This window comes from Rhinolophus ferrumequinum, chromosome 18 (assembly GCF_004115265.2).
Source record: "Rhinolophus ferrumequinum isolate MPI-CBG mRhiFer1 chromosome 18, mRhiFer1_v1.p, whole genome shotgun sequence".
In the NCBI taxonomy this organism is placed as follows: Eukaryota; Metazoa; Chordata; class Mammalia; order Chiroptera; family Rhinolophidae; genus Rhinolophus; species Rhinolophus ferrumequinum.
In genome coordinates this window covers 49401464-49419760 of record NC_046301.1, presented here as the reverse complement: position 1 = coordinate 49419760, position 18297 = coordinate 49401464, and the positions used below count along the sequence as shown (strand labels likewise).

General features: G+C 48.7%; 1 protein-coding gene across 5 annotated transcripts in view; it reads left to right on the top strand.

Moving 5' to 3' along the window:
* The window catches only part of BRD4 (bromodomain containing 4), a 77619-nt gene that overhangs the window by 18869 nt on the left and 40453 nt on the right, over window positions 1–18297 (top strand). Inside the window, exon 1 of one of the 5 annotated variants that reach the window (XM_033134323.1) lies at window positions 3003–3049. The exons of the other annotated variants lie outside the window; for them this stretch is intronic. The gene's annotated coding sequence lies outside the window, so the exon portion shown is untranslated. Of the gene's footprint in view, window positions 1–3002; window positions 3050–18297 lie in introns of those variants that run through there. 5 annotated transcript variants of the gene reach the window in all.

Here is an 18297-nt window from a genome sequence, read left to right as displayed (position 1 = left end):
ACACGTTGGCCGACGGGGCTCTCAGTCCTTTGAGGCTGTGAGACCCTGGGCCCTAGTGCATACATCTCTTGACTTCTGTTTCTTAACCCTTCGCCCCCCCATTCTTGTTCTCTCAGTGCCCGTGTTGTGCTGGATGCCACAGATGACCATGAAGATGGGTGGACATTTCTTCTTCCGCTCTGGGTGGTCAGAGTGAGGGCTTGGGGAGTCTTTTCCAGTTGTGTGCTCTGAGTGTTCTGGCTGGCATTTTGATCATGGGCTTTGTCATACTTTTCACTGAGGGGAACCACTGAGCTGGGCATGTAATAAAAAGCCATCAAATGTTTGTTGATCCTTTCCTTCTCATCCCTGTAATGTCTACACTTGAAAAACTGGAACCTTCCCAACGTAAAACAGCAAGAGAATGGTCTGTGAGCCTTGGCCTTTTATGATGGGTAGTGGCTGTCACATCACAATCAAAGGTGACAGAGTCTGTACACACGTCGTCCCATCAATACCAGAAAACAGAATATGAGGGGAATATTGACTGTATAATAAGTAACCTTCTGAAAACAGATGTTGTGATGCAAGGTGACCTTTTCCTTACTCATGGCTTTGTTGCATTTTATTGTGATGACAGTTAAATGTTTTACTCAGGAGACCTCAGTAGACAGGCAGAATAGTCCTGTTTTGTGCTGTTGGGGCCGGTAGGGAGTCATTTCCCTCTCTGGCACTTTGGTATCTAGGAGTCCACTTCCCTCCCCCATCCCTGCAGTGGCAAAGGTCTTTACTAGTTTCGAGATTTAACCAAAATGTTAAAATTGGGCTAAGGTCCTCCAGGAAGCATTTAGTATGAAAAACTATTCTCCACAGTAGATTTGCTCCATCAGGATTAGTTTTCTCGAAAGATTAACAAACTGTCCTGTGTGTCAAACACTGTCTGGAAAAACTATGTCATCAACTTTCCCCCTGCTCTGAGCTAAGAGTTGCCCTTCTTTCCTAATTGATAGAGGAGTATAAGAAACTCAGTGGTCACAAGGATTTTTTATTACTCCTGTAAGACTGGTGGTCTTGCTGCTTTGCTGTCTTAAGTGTAAACCACAAATCACAGAACCCTTTCTTTACCTCGAACTAGAGCTTTTCTTTCAGAAAAGCACTTTTTAACACTCAGTTGTTTAGCATATTCCAGTAGCTCCCGTCTTCGAGGAGCTCCCTCTCTACACAGGGTGGATGGATCATTCCAGAAAGGAGACTAGTTTGGGTTCTTCCCCTCCCTCCTCCGTTAGTTGTGGTTGAGCAACATCGAGCCCTTCATGGCTGGCAGGCGCCGTTTGTAAGCCTACTGGTTCTTGGGCCACCCCTGAGGGTGGGCTGTGTGAACCTCTGTGTTTCACAGATGAGCCTAACGAAGATGTCTCTTGCTCAAGGTCCCCCAGGTTAGCTCTGGAGCGTGGGGTTCAGAGCAGCCTGTTCCCGTTCTGCCTGTAGCTCTGTCTCTGCCTTCCCTGCCCAGCACCAGGTCTGAAGTGGGTGGGGCCCAGGCGTGGTTTCTTTGTTTATTCGTTTTCTTCAGTTTACAGGCTGTAAAATTCACTCCAACAGATGCACCACAGCAGTCATGATACAGGCACCCCCATATTCCTTTTGTGCCTCCTTTAGTCAGCCCTGCTCCACACGTGGGTTTTCTAAACAAGCTCCACAAGCACTTCTCTGCTCGGCCAGAGATGAGAGCCACCACCCTAGAGCTTCCCTACAGCAGCAGTTGAGCCTGTGTTTTGCTTGAGAGCTTTGGTGGGTGGTGGGTGAGCTGCTGGAGCGGGTGGCTGCCTGCTGTTAAGGAGAGATAGCATCGGAATGTAGGAGCAGGGAATGTGGGGCCCTGCTCCGACTGGGGGCTGCCTAGTGGCGGCCTGTTGCTGCAGCCTTGCTCTGGGGAGGAAGGAGGAAGCATGAACGTTAGGCCACAGAGTACACTCCTGCAGGGCCACCAGAGGAGCCATGGAAATGTGTCCGTGTTCCGAGCGAGCGCCTCTCTGTATCGGTCCTTATTGGGCATTCTGCCTGAGGCCAGGGCATGTATTACTGGGGCATCACCAAAGAAACTACTGCTTAGCGGAGATTGCCCATAGCCTGAATGCACCAGGTCCTACCCCCGTGTTCCTTCATCCCTTCCCCCCCAACCCCTGCCAAGGGAATCTTGAGTTGATTACTGTGCTGATGGACCACATACATCACTGTGAAAGAAGTGTGTGACTTTCTGTGAAAGAACTCTAAGGCAGGGATTCTTTTTAAAATGCGAGGGGCAGTCTGCCCATTCATGCATAATGTTCACCTTCTAATAAAGCTCTTGGGTCTTCTGCTGTAAGACAGACGTGGGTCTCAAGTAAGCAGTGCTGGGCTAGAGCCTCCAGCATTCGTGGGTGCACGTTTGCTCCCCAAGTGTCCACATCTGCAAGTGTTTGTGGTGCCCCTTGACTAAGGGACAGCTCTGCCAACAGAAGAGGGCTCTTGCTTCAGTGCCCAGGGCACTGGCAACCCATGAAGGTGACATGATGTGCCAGCAGTTACCCCAGTGCTGGAATCCTGGGAAATTAACGTGGACTGCTTAGGGATCTCTTAGTGTGGGACCTGTTTTCTTTCTTTAGGCCTCAGGTGGAGTTGAATTGATTGTGTATTTAACTGGGGGTGAGTGATAACGGCATTCCTTCTGTTATGCGGTGTTTTGGTTGTAGAAAATAAATCGATTGTTATAATTTTGGTTTACTTCACAGGTGTTAAAGAAGCCGTGTAGAAGGACTCTCATCCTTTCTTTTGGGGGGGAAGGAGTGGTGTGACCACAAGCTTTTACAGTAAGAATGCAAGAAAAGCATTTTACAGTTTTTCTTGACAGCCATTGGAGTTAACCACAGTTTTGTACAGATGTAGCCAATATTCAGGCAAAAATAAACCAAGTATTGCAGCAGTGCTGACAACAAATATTTCTGTTTGTGAACTTCTACCCATGTTTGTGTGTTTTGCAGAGCTCACCAATAAACCATTGCTTACTGCTGAGGTCTGGATTGGGTTGCAGGTAGGTGTGCTTGCCTGAGGCACTTGTGGAGCCTTTCTCACAACTGTTGGCTGCAGAGTAACCTGGTGTCCTGGTGCCTTGGCCGCCTTTCAGGTTGTGGCTTGTAGGGTTCTCCTAGCTGGGGACACGGCTGGCTGTAACAACATTTCCTGTTAGGAATACTTCACCTTCGCCTCGAAGCTGAGATGGCAGCACTGCCTGAGGTCGGGGTCAGGCACGTGCAGACTGTGCCCTTCCTCCCAGCTGGGTCCTTCCGTGCTGCTGCCACCAGTCCATCTGTGATTCCCAGGTGCATGGCTGCTCTCTGCTGCTTACATCATCCCCGAGACAGAATGAGGACTCCTAGGTGGAGCCACGTCCGTATTCCCTTTGTCAGCAGGTGGGGCCTCTCCCATTAAACCTGAGCCTGTGCAAAGGCAGATCCAAAAGGTGAAATTTCAACATGCTCTGAAAGAGACCTGTTAGCTATGCAAATGGAAAGTTCTTGTACTTGTCCAGTAGGCAAAACAAAAGAAGGGACTTTGGTCTGAGTCAAAGACTTGAGAAGCAGCTGAAGCTATCCCCCGCTCCCCAAGGCGATGTACACACTTGATGAAGACAGAGTGCAGGGGTTATGTCTTGTCTGTACATTGCTTGTCTGTGAAGATGAGGGAGTTCTCTATTCCACGGATGCTTTCTTAGCAACAGAAAAGGGAAATGCTCTCAGTAAACTTAGAACTGTGGAAGGAACAACTTGAGAAAGCCTCACAGGTCTGTGTGGCTTGGTCAGCAGGAGGGTGGCAGGTCTCCCTGGCCTTTCTAACATTTGAAGATGCCATGATAGCAATGGTGCCATGCGGTGTCTTCTGTTACGCTTGTGACATGTCACTGAAGGCTGCTATTGTTTAACATCTTGGGCTTACCTGATTGTATGTGGGGAGAAAAAGGAACTACCTTTTTTTTTTTACCATTTGCTAGAAACTGCTGATTGTGTTTCTTCAAGGACCAAATAAACAAAAAAATCAAAGTAGCTATTACAAAATCCCAATAGAAGGGCCTCAGGCTGAGATGCTTGCCCCAGGGTGGTGTGGGCAGGCTCTGAAGTAGTGTTTCACCTGGGGGGTGAGGCCATCACTGCTATCAGAGGCTACTTCCCATGAAAGGGATTTATGTGCTTAGACAATCAGAGAGAAACCAGTTCTCCAAATTAGAGAAGCCTCTGTCAGTACACCTCCATGTTGAATGGGTTTTCGGAGGATTGAAAGTAAGTTGGTCCATCTCCCTTTAGGCTCGTGGACTTCCAAAACTCAGATTGAAAACTCTGCCATTGGGCAGTGCCGCTTCAGAAGCCAGTGCTCGGTGTGGTTGGAAGGTCGGTAAACTGCACGTTGGGTACCACCTCACCCCTCTGCCGATCTCAGCTCCCTGTTCTCTTTAGCAGCCATGACCTGCTCTGCATTACTGCCACCTAAAGACACCCTGGCTCGTCTGCTGGCATCGTGGTTAGTTTCTGGCTTTGTTTAAACATTTATTGGGACCTTGCCACCTGCCAGGCGCTGACTGGAGTATGTCCATAGCAATAGGAACTTGGAAGAAGGGGACCTCGCAGTATCACAGTTTGGTGGATGCTCTGGTTGATTGCCATCTCACATTCCAGTCGCTTATTGATCGTATATAGGAAAGCAGTTGACTTTTGTGTATTAACCTTGTATTCTGCAATCTTGCTATAATTGCTTCTTTAGTTCCAGGTGGGGTTTTTTGTCAATTCTGTGGGATTCTATACATAGACAATCATGTCATTTGTGAATAAAGACAGTTTTTTTCTTCCTTCTTATTTGGTACCCCTTTCGTTGTCTAAAGCATTAGGACTTTTACAACAAGATGTTGAAAAGGAGTGGTGAGGAAGAGCCTCCTTGCCTTGGTCCAGATCTGGGGTGAGAGGAGCTAATTTCTCAGCATTAAGTAGCTCGTGTGATTGTGATAAGTCAAAATCTGACCACAGGAACCATGGGAAGGCTACCTAAGGCGGACTTGTGGTGGGCAGGTGGCAGGGACCCAGGGAAGGCTTCTTGAAGAAGAGGGGTTTGCCAGGATGGGATGCTCTGGAGAACATGGTATTACAGGAGCCACGCATGTGAGCGTCTCTATGAGAGAGACAGGGAACCTTGGTCTCCTGTCATATATACCCATTACCCTGAGGTGCCAGGGACACAGTCTGCACAGAGAGGAGATCGCGGCCCCCCCAGAATGAGCTAGGAGCTCTGGGGTGGACAGCTTCAGCTGTCTGACTTGATCCCCGTTCATGGCACTTGTAATTCATAGCTGACTTGGAAATTCTAAGCAGCACAAAATAGCAGTATGAAGTTGAGTGCTGAGGCAATTGTGGAAACAGTTATAGCTGAAGAGTAGTTTTATCTCCTCCCTTTTTGAAGGTTGACCTGTTAGTTCTTTGTTCTCTGAATGGCCTGTAGGGTCTGGGACAGCCTGCCCACCATTCACTGTCCTTGGCTACCATGCCACTTCACCACGCAGGGCCCCAAACCCCAGACCTCGCCCCACACTGGCTCTCAGGATCCCGGGAATCTTGGATGTCTTCCAGGCCCTAGAGCCCCAGGCTCCAAGGAGATCAGTGATTCTGTTCATTTGGGATTAGTCCTGGCATCCAGCCATCATTTACAGCATTCTTCCCTGGGAGCCCGGCAGTGAGGTTCCGAGGACTGGCTTCATGACCCTTTGGAGCATAAGCCTGTCCTAGGTGGCTGGTTGCCTGGGGCATGTTGAGGAGTCTTTTCGGCAAAAACAGTGGGAAAGGGGAATTTCTGCACCCAGAAATTAGCCCTGGAATGACAGCCAAGTTTCAGTTGTGTTCAGTGCCAGCGGCAGAATCGCATGCCATCATTCCCCTCCCTACCCCTGTGGCTTCGGGCCTGGAGAGGAAACGAGTGGACCCAGGAAATCTCTGCAAGGTGTTTTCCACCAAGCTCGTGGGGTCCCAGTGGAGCGAGTGCTGTCTGCCACACGTGTACATAGAGACCAGTGTCTCCTCCGCAGTGAACTGTCCAGACCTTTATCAGTTACAGCTGCAGAGATGGAAAGGCAGGAGAACATTCTGCCTTGGTGTTTTCTTCTGTTTTATTACACATTTACAGTAATGTGTAGTTTCAGATTGTAAGGAAGTTACTGTGCGTTACATTTGTACAAACTCTGAGACTCCTGGTATGTCCTGGCACAGCCCCCCATTTCTTGGTTGTGCAGTAGATCACAGCCTTAGCTTGAACCACCTGGGGAGCTTTTGAAAATCCTAATATGTGGCCCCCACCCAGGGCCCTTTTCATTGGAATCTCTGTGGGAAGGGGCCCAGGCATCAGTGTGTTATAAGGTTTTCCAGATGCTGCCAGCTGTACAGTTCTGCAAACCACTGTTTGTACGAAGATTTCATCCTGGCTAAGGTGCTGCGTGTTGAAAATCCGGAAGCCACACAGTCTCATGAGCAAAGACAGACACGGGGCAAGTTGCAGGCTCTTCTGGTCGTGCATGACTTAAAGGCTTTATTGATTCCGCCCTGGATGTTTCCTCTGCCGTCTTCACTGCAAACTATCTAGCACGTCCTCAGCCTGAGGACAGAGGGAATGGTGGTCTGGCTGGTTAGCAAGGCCTAATTCACTGTCGTGGCTACATGTGAGCCCTGCGGAAATCTAGCTGGTGGGACCCTGACTAGCTTAGTGGTGAAGCTGTTTCTGCTAGTCATTTGAGATGGAGGCCTTTCTGAGATGAATTACCAGAATCTTCGCCCTGAGGTGGAAAGGGGTGTGGCTTCCCCAGGGTTCGCTGTAGCGCTGTTCACAAAAGGTAGAAGCAAGCCTAATGTCCGCCGGTGCAGACATAGATAAACACAGCGGGGCATGCCCACTTATTGAGCCTGAAAAGGAAGGAAATTCTGACGCACGCTATATACAACATGGATGAATCTTGAGGACAGTTGTGCTAAGTAGGAAGCCAGACATCAGAAGAAGTATGATTCTTCTTATATGAGATGGCGAAAATAATCAAATTCCTAGAGAAACAAAATAGAAGAGTGGTTACCAGGAATTGGGCTGCAGAGGAGAAAGTGCGAGTTACTGTTTAATGGGGACAGTTTCAATTTGGGATGATGAGCAAGTTCTGGCCGTGGATGGCGTGCTGGCTGCACAACAGTGTGAACGTCCTGACGCCCCGAGCTGTGCTCTTATGCGTGGTCAACGTGGTCAACTTGATGTTGTGCAGACTTGACCGTAATAAAGGTTTTAATGGCTGTGCCTGGGCCCCTTGCCGGGTATTGATTGTATTCCCCACAGACTTAATGAGTCGTGCCTGTGAGGTCAAATAAGGCTGTTGCCCTCTGCCATGCAGTTCAGTTGGTGGCCAGTTTTCTTTTGGTAAAACAGCATAATCGTCCCCTTGCTGCTGTCAGATCGCCAGCTGTCGCTTCCTGTGCCTTCAACTGCCCCTCTCCCCTTTCAGGTAGCTGCTTCTGATCTGCTGTCCTGCGAACAGAGATAAGCCCGTCTTCTCGGCGTGGGGCTGCGTGGCAGCCTTACCCAAGCCACCGCTCTGCTGTAGCGGAACTAGTGAGGGTCAGCTAGTCTTGTTCTGAGTTAAAGTTAAGTTTACTAGTTGTTGTTATCTTTCTGTCTGGGTGTCACTGTTTTGAGTCGTGCTTCCGTTGGCCCCCTTGAGTTGTGGGCATGGCTGGTATATGGCTGTTGTGAGGGCCCCTGAGTGTGCACTGGGGGGGGGGGTGCAGTGTCTGGCACGAGCCAGCCCTTCCAAGGGTGCTGAACTCCAGAGGAGGTGCTTGTCCTGCCTGCCCAGTGATGAGCAGAGAGCTGCTCTCCTTCCCTTCCCTGAATCCTCTGCGGTCTGAAGTTGTGAAATCCAAGACCTTAGGACATTTTTAGTTTTCAAAAAAACATCTGTAGATGTTTTCTTATTTGCTCACAGTGCTTTATGAGGCAGGCAGCTTTCTTTATGGTCTGTTGTATAGTCCAAATAACGCCAAGAGCTTCTGGGTTTCCGTTTCCAGCAGCAGAGAGACCCTTGGGGATAGATAAGGCATCTGAGTCTGCAGTCATGGATAAGGGGTCATGAGGCTCTTCCCCAAGACGGTTTGTGACTTGAAGCTCTTTTGCCTTTGGCACATAGGAGCTGTGGAACTTCTGAGAATTCTGGGGTAGAATTCTCACAGTATGGTCACTAAGTGCAGTGGCTTGTTGCAGTAACGAGGGGACTCTTGGCCTGCATTCCCAATTAAAGGAGGAATGTATTTATGAAATGAAACATAGGTCACTGAGTAGCTGTCATTCAACATTGCTTACAGTTGTGGATTTTGTTTAGGGAATCATTCTGTTACTTTCAGAAGGAATTAGTATTTTTGTGGCTGTAACAATGTAAACCTAGGGTTTGCTGTCACTATAACCTGCCTGAGGGGTAGCATCCAACACTTGACTCTCACACTTTACTGGAAAATGTGCACATGCTGTCATCTAGGTAAAAAGTGAAGTTGTAGTATGCAACTGGCTTAACAAGCTGTGTTGTGTTATTTGTAAGTTCTCAAAGGTGAAAGATTTCTCTCCTTTTTCATTATCTTTAAAGATGATAGTATAAAGATGCTGTCATTGAATAGAAGCTGCGATTTTACGTAAAGCCACAGAGCCCCGTGCTCCAAAATAGATGTGTATCAGGGGAGCTGGCTTTAGAGTAATTGATAGACGAAGGAGATGTCTCAGTGAAGGAAGTTTGTTTTCCGGGTGAACACTTATCCCATTTAATGCATAATATGGAGGAAATGAAATCAGGAACACAGAGCCTGCTTGTGGAAACTCCTGAGGGGGAGGGACTTTAAAAAGGCCCAATCCCATGTGCCGCGTGCCTTTCTTTTCTGCATAGTACATCACATAGTTTTAGTTATTTTCATTCTTGATCGTCCTCAACCGTCCTCACCCCACCCCGATGTCCAGGCCAAAATGTGAGGGCAGGTGTTTTTGTGCTGAATCCCAAGAGCCTGCAGTGTTGCAAGATACACAGTAAGTTGTTTGTTGAATGGCTGACTCAGAAATCCAAAATTTTCACTAAACCAGGCGCACCTCAAATGGTAGAGATGTACCGGTCCTCCGCACGCTCCTGCTGCCTGGCCAGCTCGAACCCGTTGTTTCTCAGCCTCTTCATCTCCACAGCATCTCCTTAGAGACCCATTCCAGACAGATACATATCAGCACATATCAGAGAAAAGGGGCAGCAAACGTCAGAAGCAGGGCAGGCCAGGTGTATTCTGGTGGGGGGGGGGGTGGACCAGTAGTCAGATCACAGGAGCAGAGTTGACAAAAGCGGCAAACTGAACCCTTCCACGACCCCTTGACGGGTCTTGCAGTCTCTGAAGTGCCATCATGCCCACTTCTTTCCGTCTAGGTCCTACTGGGACTATTACCTCTGTAATGCAGTGGCCTTTTTTCTTAATTATTTATAAAGAACTCTTTTTTAACCTCTCAAATCATACCTTGCATTGAAATCAGTTCTGTCATAGCCTTTATCTTTACCCACTAGAAATAGTGAACCTGACCCATGTGGGAATTGGTGTCTGTTGGGGGGTGGGGAGCTTACATTTTCATGAATACGGATCAGTGTGTAAATAGAGCGAAGCAGAAACACGGAAACTGGTCTCCGAGTGGGAAGGAGGTGTATGTGCCGTGAGCTGTGATGCCTCGGGGGTGTGCCCGGCCGGGGGCAGAGAGTATGGTGGGTCCCAGCCAGGGGCGCTGGTCACCTCCGTTGTGTGTGCCTCGAGGGTCTTTCATGGGGCTGGGGTTCTGTGTGCTTGTAGTGAGTGAAGTTCTTGCCTCGCCTGAGCCTCGGGCACGCCTGTGCAGCCGGTGTTCCAGGTGTGCTTGCTCTCGCTGATTATTACAGGGCTTTGAGTTTGAACTGGATGTGATGAGGGGTTTTCTCCAGCACCCATGCTGCATCTCTTCACCTGAAAGTAGGATGCATTTTGATGTCATTTCGATGGCAACTCGTGAACTCCAGGGAAACAAATTCTATTTTTGTGGTCTAACATGGTAACAGGATTAGAGAAGGCACATTGAAAATAACCATTATGTCTGAATAATCGGCATGTCGCTCAACAGTCTAGGTTTTAAATGTCATCAGGTTTGGGGCGGGGTTTGGGGGGCTTGATGGGAACCTATTTTTTTTAATTCCAAATGGATCCTCAAGTCTTCAGGGGCTCTATTCATTCTCCAGGTTTCAGAAGTACCTTATTCACACCGGCTGTCGTTGGGCACTGTGTTCAAGTGTGTGATACCCTCGCCCTGTCTGAGCCTGGTGAGGTGGTTTTTACTTGTCCATCCTGCCTTTAAACCACACCTCTCCATGAGACAAATTCAAGCCAAATGTGAATTCTTTCTCTGCACTGGAGGAACCTGACCTGAACCCCTTGCTGAGGCACCGCTGACATGTGGGAGGGTAGTGCCCTGTGCCTTCCTGTGTGTGGGGCAGGGTCTTAGCTATGGGTGGCTCCTGGGGGAGGCGGGGCCAGAACCCCCATAAGCACACTTTGCTCCCATCAGCCACAATCCACACCTTTCCCAGATTCCGTTCTCTTGACTTCATCAGATTGAGCTCTGCTGATAGCAGTTTTCATTCAGTAGGAAGCCTGGATTTCTTCTAGAGTAACTTGAAGGAATCCTGGGTGAAGAAGCATCTCAGTCCTCGCTGGGGCTGCGGGGACGTGTGAGGGACCCAGTTGGACTGCTGGAGGGGAGCAGACAGACCTGAAGCAGTTCTGGTGTGTTCTGTGCTCTGGCTTCCCCTGATTGTTACAGACACTGAGACTGGAGCGCATGTGGTTTAGCTTCTCGTGCTCAGGCCTTGCCGGTCCCAGCCACCTTGGCGTGCTGGGCCCCTCGCTGAGGACTCGGACCTTTCTCTCGCCTCAGCTGATGTCACTGTTGTGCGTTCTCCTTCACCAGTGAAAGAGCTCCTTCAGGCCATTCACTGAGGGTTAACTCAGAGCTCTGTCCCCCTCCATCTGCTGGGGACGCACCCCACAACCTGCTCGGGGTCTGCCCTAGTGTGCTGACTTCCTCACGTCTGCCCAGCACCCTCCACCCTCCTGGGCAGCACCAGCCTCTCCGAGCTCCTTATACCAGCTGGGGGGGAACCATCTGAGTTTGTGGGGGACTCAGGGCACACAACTTCCTGAGTGGGCTCACTCAGCCTTGTCACTCAGCTGCTGCCTTCTGCCCCGCCCCTGTACCCAGGTAACCACCTTCTTACCGGGCTTTGCCTTGTGGCAGTGCCGCAGTTGGGAGTGTTCCTGGGTTCGTAATTCAGTGTCCTCTTACGTTTTGTTTGAGTCTGACCCCATCCTCCACCCTTTTTGGGTTTTGTTTTGTTCCTGTAATAGCCTTCATTCTGGACTTGCTCTCCACCCCCGCAACGATGTCCCCAAACTGGGGGCTGCCTGATCCCTGACTAAGGTGACGTTAGCCCGAGAGCCAGCTAGTTCCAGAAGGACACACTTCACCCTTGCAGGTTCCCACCATCCTGTGCTCACTTGGAGGAGGAGGTCTGATCGGGTCCAATCTCCCTTTGTGCAAATCCAGTGCCAGCAGCTGTGCCAGCAACTTCGTTTTCATTGTACTTATTTTTACACTGGCTTTCTTTTCCTAGCAGCTGGTGCTGGTTTTTAAGTTAATGGGTTTTTTCTTTTAATTTTGGAAGTTTTCGAATCTACAAAAAAGGAGATTTGCCAATTAACATTTTGCCACATTTGTTTTATTTATGAACGCACAGGGTTTTTCCCTCCTAAATCCTTTGAAAGTAAATTGCAGCTGTGATATTTTACCTCAAGTACTTTAGCAAAGGTTCTTAAGAATAAGAACATTCTCTAGAAAGCAGGGGCTCCAACAGGTGTTTGTACACCCATGTTCATAGCAGCATTGGTCATAATGGCCAAAAGGGGGAAGCAACCCAAGTGCCCGTGGATGGATGAGTGGATAAACAGAAGTGTATATCCATACAATGGAATATTATTCAACCTTAAAAAGGAAGGAAATTCTGACACCTGCTACAACGTGGATGAATCCTGAGCACATCATACTAAGTGAAAGAAGCCAATCACAAAAGGACAGATACTGTGTGATTCTACTTGTATGAGATACTCAGAGTACTCAGATTCATAGACAGAAAGTAGATGGTGGGGGCCAGGGACTGGGGGGAAAGGGTGGGGAGTTAGGGTTTAATATGGACAGTTTCAGTTTGGGAAGGTGAAAAAAAGTTCTGGAGATGGAGGGTGGTGATTGATGGCTGCTCGACAGTATCATGGTATTGGTGCCACTGAACTAACTGCATTTAAAAATGATTGAAATCGGGGCCGGCCCGGTGGCTCAGGCAGTTAGAGCTCCATGCTCCTAACTCCAAAGGCTGCCGGTTCGATTCCCACATGGGTCAGTGGGCTCTCAAGCACAAGGTTGTCAGTCCAATTCCTCGAGTCCCACAAGGGATGGTGGGCTCCGCCCCCTGCAACTAAGACTGAACACGGCACCTTGAGCTGAGCTGCCTCCCAGATGGCTCGGTTGGTTGGAGCACATTCTCTCAACCACAAGGTTGCCGGTTCGACTCCCACAAGGGATGGTGGGCTGCGCCCCCTGCAACTAGTAACAGCAACTGGACCTGGAGCTGAGCTGCGCCCTCCATGGCTGAGACTGTAAGGACAACAACTTGAAGCTGAACGGCACCCTCCACAACTAAGATTGAAAGAACAACAACTTGACTTGGAAAAAAAGTCCTGGAAGTACATATTGTTCCCCAAGAAAGTCCTGTTCCCCTTCCACAATAAAAAAATCTTTAAAAAAAAAAAAAAATCATTGAAAGGGTAAGTTTTATGTATGTTTTGCCACAACAAAAAGGAATAATAAAAAGATTATTGAAGTTTTTATTCAATTTTTTAAAAAGGATTGTCCTTAAAAAATCCACAATAAACCATTTTGTTAAATATAAGAAAATCAACAATAATTGCATTCCATATTAAGATTCCCCAGGTTGCCTCCCAAAATGGCTGGCACTCTCATTCAGGCAGGTTCAGACCTGGCATGTGATATATTAATGATTGAATAATTACATTTAAGTTTATAAAACACAAGTTGATTTATAGCACAGGATGATGCGTGGGTGATGAAGGTGGTAGGTGTGGGATCAAACCAACCCTGAATGTGTGGTGGTCTGGGGCCCTGCGACTCTAGAGCCAAGTTCCTAATGTGTGTGCCCTGGCCCCCAGTTTGTAGAGGAGGAAACTTTTTCTTTTTCCTTTTTTCTTTTTTCTTTTCTTTTCTTTTCTTTTTTTTTTTTTTAAGATTTTACTGGGAAAGGGGAACAGGAATTTACTGGGGAACAGTGTGTACTTCTGGGACTTTTCCAAGTCAAGTTGTTGTCCTTTCACTCTTAGTTGTGGAGGGCGCAGCTCAGCTCCAGGTCCAGTTGCCGTTGTTAGTTGCAATGGAGTCGAGGAGTCGAACCAGCAACCTTGTGGTTGAGAGGACGCGCTCCAACCAACTGAGCCACCCGGGAGCTGAGGCAGCTCATTGACTTGTAGTTGTGGAGGGCGCAGCTCGCTGGCCCATGTGGAAATCAAACCAGCAGCCCCGCTGCCCAGAGCTCGCGCTCTAACCAGTTGAGCCACCCGTCCGCCCCTACTGGGGACCTTTTAGATCTTTATGGTAAGGTCAGCACGGGGCTCTTGAGCATCAGAATGGGGCTGGTGCAATTGAGGAAGTCAGTTTTAACATTTTATTAAATTCTAATTAAATGTTAAAACTGGTGCTTGCTTAATCTAGTTCTTACAGGACTTATAAGTACATTTGGAACACCTTGGATATATGCATCTACTTTGTCAACTGTAAATTTTATAGAATCTAAATATAGATCAAATATTTTGGATGAAAATTTAGCTCCTGAATTGAGATGTGCTGTAAGTGTGGAGTACACGCTTGGATTTCAGACATACTAAGTATGAAAAGGAACGTTAAATGTCTCAGTTTTTTATAGTGATTACACGTTGAAATGATATTTTGGATATACATACTGGGTTGATTGGCATATACTATTATATGTTCAATAAAATATGCTATTCACCATTTATATCAATATGGCTACTAGAAAATTTTACAGTGCTTGAGTGGCCGTGTTATATTTCTATCAGATGTGTGCAGATACGGCGAGAGTATAAAGGACTGCTTTCTCCGTGCAGCAGCCCCCACTATTGCTTTCTCCCAGGTCTTCCGCTTACGTCTCTTACTGGGCTGCTGAAGAACTTTCGAGCCCTTTTGTTTTCTTGGTGAATTCTCAGCTGGAGTCCCTTTCTCATCTTCTGTCCTATGCTAATGAAGCCTCAGGCCTGTGAGCACCTGAGCCCTGGGCACCCCTCTGCTCCCCCACTGGGTGTCAGGCCTGCAGAGGGAAGGGGCTTGGTTGGGGTGGGAGGAACGGTTACTGGTTACCTGGGAGAAGGCCTCTCACTCTTCCTCTGTCTGCTTCCTTACCCCAGGTCCTTAGTAGCACAGAGGTGTGGGAACCATTGGTGTGAGGCCATTGGGACCCCAGAGAGCATACTAGGGACACCATCTCAGTTCTGTTCCCTCCCAGGTGAGAATGCCTAGCGTGGAGACTGGGAGAGTTCAGGATCCCGGAAAACGGTGTGCAGAGTTGTGGAAGGGCCGTGGGCTCGAGCTGCACCGTCGGCATGCATCTCCAGCTTTCCTGACAACGCACGCACACCAATTACTAAGCCCCGCAAGGGTGCCGTTTGAAGGAGCATTTTTATTCATTCATTCTGTACGCTAGAGCCTGGTTTGATGCTTCATGTGGTGAATTAGCTCCACATCCGTAACTTTTTACAGTTTAAATACAAAGGCATGGAGGCGTTCCCGGGAATGCTGCAGGGTCATCGGGAATGTGGTGTCTGTGCGCTGTGGTGACTGTTCTGGTTCCTGAGGGGCTGAAAGATCCTGCTCTACGTGGATGCTAAGGACAAGCTGACCGAGCCATCCAGGCAGTAAACTTCCACTATGCACCAGAATCGGAGTATGAGAGGCCAGCCTGGCTGCAGCTGTGGCTCCCCTGGGACTCACAGCCCAGGCCTGGCTCTGTCAGTGTCAGGAGCTAGGGCGCTGGACTTCTGGGGGTCATTTACTTCAGTGGAAATAAGGGGTGATTAATGGCAGACAAGAACATTAGTTCTCACAAAGCAGCAGGTCCCTGTGCAGTTCTTTGCTTCCTTAGTTGTTCTTGAGGGATGGGTTATTTAAATCCAAGCATCCATCCCAAACCGACACGGTTAGATTATCAGGGCAGAAGTAGCCATTGAATGTATCTCCTAATGTGTCTGCTAAGGGCTGAGGCCTCCCTGCAGTGCTGGCCGGTGGCTGGCTGAGTGGCTTACCCTCAGCCGCAGAGGAAAGATGCGCCTTGGCCTGGACTATCAGAGCACCAGCCTTTGCTGTGCCCGCGGAGTGTGTCTCACGTTTAAAGGCTTTCATCTGTCACTGACTGGGTGTCTGTGGGCCTTGGGTCAGTCTTGCATTTCCTACTTTGGAAACCGAGGACTCGGACTCAGGGTCTTTCCAGTTCTGACATGAACTACATCATTTTCTTGTTCCCCTGTTGTTTGAGAAAAGTGATATTCTACCTCCCCCACCCCTGTCTGGGTTCTGTCCCTGATGAAAGGTGAAGCAAGGTGAGAGGAACAGTTGTCTTTCCTGGAGCCACTTCTTGAGAGAGTGCCTTATGCTGACCGATGTAACCTTTCCCCCAAATCCTTTTAAAAATTCAGCTTTTCAATGAAGGTCAAAGAGTAATGTCACCGAAGAAAACGTTAGCCTACAAGCATCAGCTCTCCATCAAGGTAACCAGGCTCCTGCACCCCTAAACCCTAAGTCGGTGTGTGCCCTTGTCCTTCATGGATGTGTCTGTTCCTGGGTCTTCGGATGTCTCCATGTTTCCATGTCTCCTCTTGGCCATTGAAGGCCTGCTTTCGCTTTCCTCTCAATGAGGCTCTTGGTGGTGGTGGCCAAAGTGTTGCTTGGATGTCTGGGTCATGGGTGGCTCAGGAAGCTCTTGTGCCAGCCCCATTGGTTCTGCGCCCCTTTGGTCCCAGCGAACATAGGTGGGTCCTAGGGACACCTTGAGTCTCCCTCTTAGCCACCACTCTGCTGCTTTGAAGAGACACGTAGAGACATGATGCGCTTTTGTGGGGATCCCCACCCCACCCTGTTAGCCTTGCTTACTCGTTCACTGTTTGCACTTCCATATAACAGGCCGGTTGTGCCTCCCGGGCACATTCTGGAACGTTTCCACCACAGGCAGTGGCTGCTTCTCCCGTTCACTGTTTGCACTTCCATATAACAGGCCGGTTGTGCCTCCCGGGCACATTCTGGAACGTTTCCGCCACAGGCAGTGGCTGCTTCTCCCCTGTACGGTGCTAGCCACCGGCCATGCAAGTGACTGATTACCCGCACTGCCCACCTCCCGCTCCTTGGCCTTCCAAATTCCCAAACAGCTTGACTGGACCACGTGCTTGGAGGTTGATGCCGACGTGTTTTCCCAGCGTTTCGTGTGCTAGAAACACCTTAGTTGTCTTTTTTAAATGGTTCAAACATTTTGTTCATGAGAATCGTGAAGTTGGTTTTTATGCTTTTGTTGTAAATAGGATTCCAGATGACCAGTGTGCCATCTGGTTTATACCAGGACAGCCCAAGACTATTGTCAGCCTCGTTTGATTAATTCTAATTTCTCACTCTTAGACTTTTTCCTCATTTCGGTAGTTGCCTTCCTACTAGGAAACCCTCATGTAAGCGGAGGAAGTACCCAGCCTACCTGCCCACCTCAGCTCTGCAGTCTGACGTGGCTCTGTGGCTACCTTGGAATCCACCTCTCAAAGCAGGATTTTTCTGCACGAATTAACAGTCCTATTACATTGCAGTTTTTATTATAGTGTAGGTTAATCTCATGGCCACGTACACTGTACCAATTGTTTTAGAAAAACAAAGATAAAAGGTGTAAAAGTGAAGATAGGTAAGGAGCTGGAGTAATAACTTTAAAAGTGGCAACCCAAAGAAAATGTCACTCTTACCTATGGAAGGTACAGCCCAAGACCCAGGTCAGTGGGAATGCAGAGTTGGAATTGATGGCATCATGTTTCTCTCATAATATTCCAGCCTCCAATTAGGAGACTTGGCCGGGTCAAGGCTGCTTTGGAGTGCCTGGGGGCCAGCTCCCCAGGTAGAGAGGCAGGCAGGCAGGCCCTCCGGCGGCCACACCAGCAGAGGTCAGTGGGGACTTGTTAAACGGGGTGGATTGCAGGAAGGCCGGGCAGTTTTTACATACATGTTGGTCGGTCGGTCGGTTTTTCAGTGTAAATAGGCGTAGTCATTCACAGATCTGCCACTGTATCTCACTTCGTTGTATGGTTCCATGTATCCACCCACTTGTACATCTTTAATGTCATCTATAATTTTGCATTCTGCCTTTCTAACGTCACATTATGTTGTCACATACGTTTCCCTCGCCTTGACGCAAAGTCTAGAAATCTATGGAACAGGTTGCAAACCACAGGCCAATCTGAGCTTTATTGGCACGCAGCCACACTCGTTTGTCTAAGGATTGTCGGGCTGCTTTCGTGATACAGCAACAGCAGACTGGAGCCTTGCAACAGACTGGTGTCACACAGCTGACAGGCATTTACTCTCTGGCCCTCTATGGGAAAGATGAGCCTGCCCCTGCTGGGATGTGGTTAAGCGCAGCAGTTTGGATCTTGTCCACATCAAAGTTTTAATTTGTTTTGTTTCTACTGCGTTCTGATCACAGGAACATGGTAAATTAACAAATCCATCCGCCCAGATTTATCCATCAGCACCATGATGTAACTTGCATGTAACAATGGGACCTTTTACTGTACCTGAGCTGCTCATCCCTCCAGCTGCTGGCAGCTTTCACAGGGAAAAGATGGTACAAAATTCTCAGTGACCCTAATGTAATGGGCCTGCTGATGGTTTCTAAAGTGAAGGGACTGGAATTCTGATTAATGGGTTGGGGCTTGGCTCCTAGTCCGTCTGGCTGCAGGGTCCTTATAGGCCTGGTCTCCTTCAGTGGGGGACGGAGAACCTGAGTGCATCTGTACTCCCCTAGCAGGAAGGCTGGCTCATCCCTGGGGCACCGGGTACAAGGCAAGCTACAGAGCT